The sequence below is a fragment of the Ornithorhynchus anatinus genome, chromosome 18 (genome assembly GCF_004115215.2).
Source record: "Ornithorhynchus anatinus isolate Pmale09 chromosome 18, mOrnAna1.pri.v4, whole genome shotgun sequence".
NCBI lineage: Eukaryota > Metazoa > Chordata > Mammalia > Monotremata > Ornithorhynchidae > Ornithorhynchus > Ornithorhynchus anatinus.
Window position 1 is genome coordinate 1,749,718 of NC_041745.1, and position 9,362 is coordinate 1,759,079.

The 9,362-nt window shown below is 49.0% G+C and overlaps 1 protein-coding gene across 3 annotated transcripts in view; it reads right to left on the bottom strand.

Moving 5' to 3' along the window:
* MKNK1 (MAPK interacting serine/threonine kinase 1) overlaps positions 1–5,829 on the bottom strand; it is a 29,612-nt gene extending 23,783 nt beyond the window's left edge. For all 3 annotated transcript variants that reach the window (XM_029046783.2, XM_029046784.2, XM_029046780.2), the window contains exon 1: positions 5,759–5,829. The gene's annotated coding sequence lies outside the window, so the exon portion shown is untranslated. The remainder of the gene's footprint in view (positions 1–5,758) is intronic.
* Between the last annotated feature and the right edge of the window lie 3,533 nt (positions 5,830–9,362).

Genomic DNA, 9,362 nt, shown 5'->3' on the forward strand with positions numbered 1-9,362 from the left:
CTCCCTTTATTCATCCCCCCCTTCCAGTCTCACAGCACTTACGTCTCTTTACGCCATTTATTTATTTCTATTAATGTCTGCCTCCCCCTCTAGACTCTAAGCTCATTGCAACCAGGGAATGAGTCTGTTCAGTGTTTTATTGTATTCTCCCAAGTGCTTAGTACAGTGCTCTGCACACAGTAAGTGCTCAATAAATCTGATTGAATGAATGAATGAACCAGTTGACTAAGTAAGGGTCCATGGGAGATGAATTTAATTCAAGACCGTAGAGCTTCAGAGAAGACGTACATCCATTAATAACCTTCTGTGTCAGCTGCATTTTACCCTGAAGTGACACTGAGCTTTCTGGTTTTGAAAAGAGAGTCAGTAAATTGATTGATTTACGGAGCACTTACTGTGTGCAGAGCACTGTACTAAGCACCTGGTACACTAGAATATAACAGACACATTCCTTGTCCATAACGAGCTTCCAGTCTAGAGGGGGAGGGCGGCATTAATATAAATCAATAAATGACAGATATGGACAGAAGTGCTGTGGAGCTGCGAGGGAGGATGAGTAAAGGGAAAGAGTCAGGGTGACGAGGAAGGGAGTGGAAGAAGAGGAAAAGAGGGCTTAGCCGGGGCAGGCCTGTTGGAGGAGATGTACCTTCAATAAGGCTTTGAAGGGTGGAAGAGTAATTGTTTATCCATTCATTCAATCGTATTTATTGAGTGCTTACTGGTGTGCAAAGCACTGTACTAAGCGCTTGAATACTGTACTAATCGTCAAGAGTAAACGAAAACTCCTTCCACTGACAAGCGGGAACAGGTATATCATGAAGCCTTCCTGCTGACAGAGAAATTCCAAGGCCATCGGCACTACCACCTCCCTAGGATATCTTCGAGAGGAAACTGATTCATCTTCTTTCATACAGCTTAATGCTAAATTACGCACACAGAAATGTGTTGAAATGATATATCTGACCTCATTTTGGGCAGGAAACGTTTCTGCCAATTCTGCTGCGGTGTACTCTCCCGAGGGCTGAGCAGGGTGCTCTGTAATAATAATAATAATGTTGGTATTTGTTAAGCACTTACTATGTGCAGAGCACTGTTCTAAGGGCTGGGGTAGACACAGGGGAATCAGGTTGTCCCACGTGGGGCTCCCAGTCTTAATCCCCATTTTACAGATGAGGTCACTGAGGCACAGAGAAGTTAAGTGACTTGCCCAAAGTCACACAGCTGACAAGTGGCAGAGCTGGGATTCGAACTCATGACCTCTGACTCCAAAGCCCGGGCTCTTTCCACTGAGCCACGCTGCTTCTCATAGTACATAGTACATAGTACATAGTACTGAACATAGTACGCGTTCAATAAATACCGTTGATCGAGTCCAGGCTGCTCGGGGCGGTGGTTGGCGAGGCCGAGGGGCTCAGCCACGACAGCTATCGGTGGCCTGGGGCTGGCCAGGTGACCCTGTATCCCTGTCCTGCGGCCCCTCCCTCCACACCAAGTTAATTCCCAAATACCCCTCGATCCCACTTCACCCTGCTTCTCCCTCCCGCGACAGATCGGCCAAACCAGACGCCCGTCGCCATCATCCAAATCCTCTTAAGAAGCCGACTCCTCCGGGAGGCCTTCCCTGATTAACCCTCCTCCTCCCCGTCACACCTCATCATATTAGCCAGGTGATTAGTGCTCAGGAGAAGATGCATCTACCCAGTGGCTTACTTAATTCACTAATCCATGGTGAGCTTACTGTGTGCAGATCACTTACTAAGAGCTTGGGTGAGTGCAATAAAACACATGTTCCCTGCCCACAAGGAGTCAGGGGGCGAGGAATAGATACTAAAATAAATCAATTAGGGATACGTACAAAAGTGCGGGCTGAGGGGGGCCAGCAAATATCAGGTGCTTAAAGGGCTCAGATCCAAGTAAATAGGCGACATGGAATGGGGAGGGAATATGGGAAATTAGGGCTTAGTCAGGGAAGGCCTCTTGGAGGAGATGGGATTTTATCGGTTGAATCTAATTTTTCCTCCTTAACCTAATGCCTGCTTGTCTCCCTCATCAGCTCCTTGAAGGCAGAGGCTGTTTTTGACTTGAAGTAGCATGGTCTAGTGGGTGGAGCAAGTGCCTGAAAGTCAGAAGGACCTAGGTTCTAATTCCAGCTCCGCCACTTGTCCGCTGTGTGACCTTGGGCAAGTCACTTCGCTTCTCTGTGCCTCAGGTCCCTCATCTATAGAACGGGGATTGAAGCTGTGAGCCCCACGTGGGACCGTGCCCAACCTGATTAGCTTTCATCTACCCCAGCGCTTAGTTGAGTGCCTGGTACATTGTAAGAACAAATACCACTAAAAAAAACCAGCATCAAGCGCCTAGGCACTTCTGTTCACTCCTCCAGGGAATCTGACAGTTTAAATTTGGAGCCTGAGCTCAAAATAGGACGGCAGCAAGGAGCGAAGTGCAAGGGTGCCGATTTCCAGGAGCACAGGCAGCTGACTGACTCCCAAAGAAATTGGAACAGGCCGGCCCCGGCTTCCAAAGAAACCGAGCTTCAGAAAAAGCAGGCTCCGGTTCGCCCTCGGTGAGGTACTGCAAGAGGGTTGAGCCCATATTGACCCTCGAGATCAGGGTCACGAGGGAGAGAAAGTCTTGCCGTTCCTAAGATAGAAGCAGCATGGTTCAGTGGAAAGAGCCCAGGCTTGGGAGTCAGAGGTCGTGGGTTCGAATGCCGGCTCTGCCACTTGGCAGCTGTGTGACTGTGGGCAAGTCATTTCACTTCTCTGTGCCTCAGTGACCTCATCTGTAAAATGGGGATTAAGACTGTGAGCCTCACATGGGACAACCTGATCACCCTGTATCCACCCCAGCGCTTAGAACAGTGCTCTGCACATAGTAAGCGCTTAACAAATACCAACATTATTATTATTACTCTGGCCTTGCTTGTGGCTCCAGCCTGGAAGGATCAGGTCTTCCCTCAAACTGCACATCTCCCCCGACCTCGATAAAGACCACTTCCTCCCTCACCCTGACGAACGGTGGGTAACCTCCTCTAGGGTCCTGGTTCTTAGATGTGCTAAGATGGAGCAGGAAGTGGGGTTTGGTTATGTCAAACCCCCATACCGCAGGTCGTCTTGGGCCCTGCATCTGAGGGCGAAGGAGGCCAAGCTGGAGCAGAGACAGAGAAGAACAGACGTGCCCATGCCAATCAGTTCTATTTTTTTTATGGCATTTGTTAAGCACTTACTATGTGCCAAACACTGTTCTAAATGCTGAGGTAGATACAAGTGAATTCAATAGGACACAGTCCCTGTCCCGCAGTCTAAGTAGGGGGGACAACAAGAGAACTGAGGCCCAGAGAGGTGACTTACCCAAGGTCACACGCAAGCATTTGGCAGAGCCGGAATTAGAACCCAGATTCTCTGACCCCCACCCAGGCGTTTGCTCTTTCCACTAGGCAAAGCTGCTCTTTGAACTCTTACCGTGTGCAGAGCACTGTACTAAGTGCTCTGCTAGTCACCTTCTTCATTAACCTGAAGAGTTCTCCCTCCCTTTTAGGCTGTGAGCCTAATGGGTGAGGAGCGGGGCTGACTCGGATCAGAAAATCGTCCCTGCCTCCCCAGTGCTAGGGGAGGCAGGGAGGTCCGGCTGAAGAACCCAGACCCGGGAGTCAGGCGACGCAGGTTCCAGGTCCGATCCCGCCTGCCCATCACCCCGGTGCCTCCATTTCCTCACCTGTTAAATGGGGATTAACTTCCTGTCCTTCCTGCCCCTTAAACAGCCCCATGGCAGACAGGGACTGTGTCCAACCTGTTTATCTGCTCTTTTCTGCAGCGCTTGACACCTAGTAACCACTGATTAAATACATTAACCCAGTACAAAGAGCCTGAAGCCTGGTTTCCTTTAACTCTTGAAGAAACTGCCCCGAGGGGCATTACTGAACCCCAGGAAAATATTTGTTGATGTCGGGGACGCTGATGAAGCAGGGGGGAATAAAGAATAAGGACCTGGGCACTAGACGAGAGGACGCTCACCAGCTTGGTCTTCAATGAGAACATCTGACTCACTGCTCACCAAAGAAGAGGGTCAAACCTCACACTTGGCTAGCTTTGAAGTGGAATTGGGGACCTGGGGGCCACTTGGTACCTGGTACTGGATTAACTAGGATAAATGTGGTACTTGTTAAGCGCTTACTCTATGCCAAGCGCTGTACTACACGCTGGGGCAGATTCCAGGAATCAGGTTCCACCTGGGGCTCACGGAGGGAGAACAGGTATTGAATCCCCATTTGGCAGAATGAGAGAATTGAGGCTCAGAGAAGTTAAGTGACTTGCCCAAGGCCACACAGCAGATAAGTGGAGGAGCCGGGATCAGAATCCAGGTCCTTCTGGGTCTATCCAATAGGCCACACTGCTTCTATTGATCTAGATACACTGTCCCAGTGGAAAGGGCCTGGGATTGGGAATTAGGAGACTGCGCCTCAGTGACCTCAACTGTAAAATGGGAATTAAGGCCGTGAACCTTAAAGGACAAGGACTCTGTCCCCCCCTAATGAGCTGGTATCTACCCCAGCATTTAGTAGAATGCCTAGCATATATTAAGTGTTTAATACCACGAAAAAACAGGATGTTCAGGGCCACTCCTGGGTAGAATAGTGTCCTAGGCACCATACTATGTACTAGTCAGAAGGAAAAGATAAAAACTCTGCCCATTTAGGGCTTGCAATCTAATGGGGTTAGTCAGTGGACACAACCAGTGTCCCATTGCTGAGGTGAATGCCCCAGTCCTGCCCCCGACCCACCTACCAAGGTGAATGTGGCCTAAGGGAAAGTGCACTTGTTTCCCTCCACACTTTTTTAATGGTATTTGTTAAGCACTTACTATGTGCCAGGCACTGTTCAAAGCACTGGGGCAGATACAATATAATCAGGGTTGACACATCCCGAATCCCACATGGGACTCAGTCTAAAGAGGAGGGAAGAGAGGCATCAAATTCCCATTTTACAGATGAGAAAACAGAGGCCCAATGAAGTCACTCGCCCAAGGTCACACAGCAGGCAAGTGGCAGAACGGAATTAGAACCCAGGTCCCCTTGAGTGCCAGGCACTGTACTAAGCACGGGGATAGATATAAGCTAATCAGGTTGGACACTGTCCTTGTTCCACATGGGGCTCACAGTCTCAATCCCCATTTAGCAGATGGGGTAAGTGGGGCACAGAGAAGTGAAGTGACTTGCCCGAGGTCACACGGCAGCAAGTGGTGGAGCTACAAGTATAGCCTAGTGGATAGAGTATGGGCCTGGGAGTCAGAAGATCATGGGTTCTAATCCCTCCTCCACCACTTGTTTGCTGTGTGGCTTTGGGCAAGTCACTTGCCTTCTCTGTGCCTCAGTTACCTCATCTGTAAAATGGGGATGAAGCTCATGAGCCCTCTGCGGGACAGGAACCGTGTCTTGTATCCACCCCAGTGCTTAGTACAGTGCCTGACATGTAGTAAGTGCTTAATAATAATTATTATGTTAGAATTAGAACCCAGTTCCTCCTGAAACCCAGGCCTTGGCTCTAACCATTAGGCCTGCTGCTCCACCAAATAAAGAGTCCCCCTCCCCACCATGGGGGGAAGAAGACATTGCTTCACCCTCCCCTCTTTGGAGGTCACTGCCAGGAGTAAGGGGCCTTGGCAACCCCCATCCCTCCCCCAGGAGCAGGGCCGAGATGCGGGAGAATCACCCGCCCAGCGCGGAAGGATACGAATGGTGGCCTCAGCGCCCCTTTACCTCAGTGACAGCTCGACCGACTGGACCGCATCACCAGCCTCCCGGATCGCTCCGCCGACAACGCGGAAGCGGCCGGGAGGGAAGGAGATGGAGGGGGGAGGGGGCGGAGGGGGCGGAGGGAGGAGGGGCCGCGCCTGCGCCGTGCGTCCCGCACGCGCCTCCCCGAAGGGCGGGAGAGGGCGCTCGGAGCTTCGCGCAGGCGCGGTAGCGTCCTCCAGAGACGATGATGCTAAAATGGAGGGGGCTGGGAAATGTGGCCTAGTGGTGACTGACACTTTCATCTCCCTTCAGTTCAAACCCAGCCCAGACTGAGGGAGACGGGCGGGCCAGGAAACCCAGGGAACTTCCAAGCCACTTCCCCCAATATAAGGGGGAATCCAGCAGGACCGATTTTTAAGTGGCCCTATCAAATTTTCTCTCATCTCACCCTAGTTTTGGGGGGCTTATTAAGCAGGTACTATGTCCCAGACACTGTATTAAGCGCTGGGGTAGAGAGAAGCAACGTGGCTCAGTGGAAAGAGCCCGGGCTTGGGAGTCAGAGGTCATGGGTTTGAAACCCCGCTCTGCCACTTAGCTGTGTGACTGTGGGCAAGTCACTTCTCTGAGCCTCAGTTCCTTCATCTGTAAAATGGGCATTAAGACTTTTAACCCCTGTACCCCCCCCAGTGCTTAGAACAGTGCTTTGCACATAGTAAGCACTTAACAAATACCATTATTATTATGATTACAAGCTAATCAGATTGGACACAAGCCATATCACACCTGGGGCTCACAGCGATAATCCCCATTTTACAGGGAACTGAGGCCCATAGAAGTGAAGTGACTTGCCCAGTGACACACAGGATTAGGGGCCCATGTCCCTCTGACTTCCAGGTCTGTGCTCTGGCTCTGCCACTTGTTTTCTGCATGACCTTGGGCAAGTCACTTAATTCCTTTGTGCCTCAGTTACCTCATCTGTAAAATGGGGATTAAGACTTCGAGCCCCATATGGGACCTGGACTGTGTCTGATCTGATTAGCTTATATCTACCCTAGCGTTTATTACACAGTACCTGGCACATAGTAAACATTTAACAGATACCATTAAAAAAAAAAAAGTTCAAGTGACTTGCCCAAGGTCACACAGCGGGCCAGGAGCACAATTGGGGTTAAAAAGTCAGGCCTCCAAATCCTGTATTCTTTCTACTAGACCACACTGCCTGTTCCAGCTGTGTGACCTCCAGCAAATCACTTAACATCTCTGAGCCTAAATCTACTCATTTGTAGATGGAGATAATAAAGCTGCCTCTCCCCAACTCACAGTGATGTTGTGAGAACAAAAATGAGATAAGTGCTTTGGGAATAAAAGTGCTGTGTACAAATCAGAGTATTATTTAAGGGAGAGTGAATCTGCTACCTTCAAATGAAATCAAGAAATCCCTTCTGAAACTCCCTTTACTTTCCCGGGCTTGACACTAACCGAACAATTAACTGTCATTTGACAAGGTGCTAACTCTGAAGTGTGGAGGGAGAACTCTATTTTGCAATCAGCTTCATGACCTGATTGATTCCTTTAATGACTCCTAAGTTCCTTAGCTCTCCCGAGGCATCAGAGAAATCAACATTTCTCTCAACTTGGGGCAGAAATTGAATTAGACAGAAGGAACAGGTAATTAGCGAAATTAGGTTTGTTTTTCAGGCACTTGTTCTCATTGTCCTTGCTGTTGAGCTCATTGTTTTCTGTTTTTGTTTTCCTTCTGGATCTTTGCCTCCAGCTGAGAAACCAGAATCAACTCAGCTGAGACCGCTTTGGTTTTTCATTCATTCAATAGTATTTATTGAGCGCTTACTATGTGCAGAGCACTGTACTAAGCTCTTGGAATGTACAATTCGGCAAAGATAGAGATAATCCCTGCCCAATGATGGGTTCACAGTCTATTATTTTGTTTCGATGGCATTTCTTAAGCACATACTATGTGCCAGGGACTGTTCTAAGCGCTGGGGTAGATACAAGGATATCAGGTCAGACAGAGTCCATGTCCCACATAGGGCTCACAGTCTTAATCCCCATTTTCCAGATGAGGTAACTGAGGCACAGAGAAGTGAAGTAATGTGCCCAAGGCCACACAGCAGACAAGTGGGGTAGATGAGATTAGAAATTAGGTTTTTCTGACCCCCGGAGCCTGTGCTCTAGCCACTAGGCAGCAAGGATTGAGAAAAGTGACAAGCTGTTTGGTTTATCATGATCCTTTTAATGCCACAGCACCCCCAAATCTCCAGGGTTATTTCTTCTCTCTAATGACCCCTCCCCATTCTCCCAAGCACCTTTGCAGCTCAAATCTTTTTAACCCCAAATTCTCAGATGTGTTCCCCCCACCCGTCTTTGACTCCTACATCCTTCTCCCCTCCTTCATCTCTCTCCCTCGTACCCAATCCTGGAAAAACAGTTGGAAAGACTTGGGAGGCAAAGGGCCTTTGGTTTTCATCCCTCAGACACCTGTTTCCACAGTCCAATCAATCTGATATTTACGGAGCATCTCCTTTGGGCAAAAAAGTGCTGTTTGGGGTACCTACTGTGTGCCGAGTGCTGTACTGGATGCCTCCTGTTTGCAGAGTACTCTAGAGGGTGCAAAACCCTGGACTGAATGCCAATTGTGAGCAGAGAACTATACTAAGCTAATAGGAGACGGCAAGTAGTTGACAGATGTGATCCCTTTCCTCAAGGAATTTACAGTCTAGCCGGGGAGACAGTCATGGCATAATTTACAGACAGGAGGAGGAAGGCCGGGACATGTAGTGAACGACATAATCCCAATGTGATCTGGATTCCCGCGGTCGCTTTCATCTACGCTTCTCCAAGCGCTTCTCCAAAGGTAATTAAAGCGCATTTGTCTTTCAGCCTCATGGTTAGTCATCATTATTATAATTGTACTCCCCACATCAACCCCTAAATGTGGGAGAGGAAACCAAAAGCTGGAAAATTCCCTCCCTGGAGAATTTTCAGTGAACATCCTGACCACATTCCTCAACCCACAGGGGAAACTAAGGTACGGGGGAAGAGACTTTATGCTCCCAGAAATGTGGATTCTGGACAGGCATCTTTGCAGAGATGAAAGCCGGGGGTGGGGATGGTCAAGGCGAGGGAGAGATGAACCCAAGATGTTTTTTCCCCTCTTGTCCTTCCCTCAGGGTCTCCCTCCTATGTGGGCCGAGGCCACAGAATTTTTTTTGTCTCCTCGGGCTACTTGCACATTAATAATCAATTGTATTTACTGAGTGCTTACTGGGTGCAGAACACGGTACTAAGTGCTTGGGAGAGTCCAAGAACAATGCTTGATGCGTAGTAAGCGCTTAATAAATACCATTATTATTATTATTACAACAGAGTGGGTAGACATGTACCCTGCCTACAAGGAGTTGGCAGTCTAGAGGGGGAGATGGACTTTAAAATAAATTACAGATATGTACACAAATGCCAGGGGGCCGAAGGTGGGTTGACTAAAAGGTACGAATCAAAGTGTTAGGGAGGCGCAAAAGGGAGAGAGAATAGGGGCAAAGAGGGTTTAATTTGGGAGAGCTCTTGGAGGAGATGTGATTTTAAGTTTATGATACTCTCCCAAGTGCTC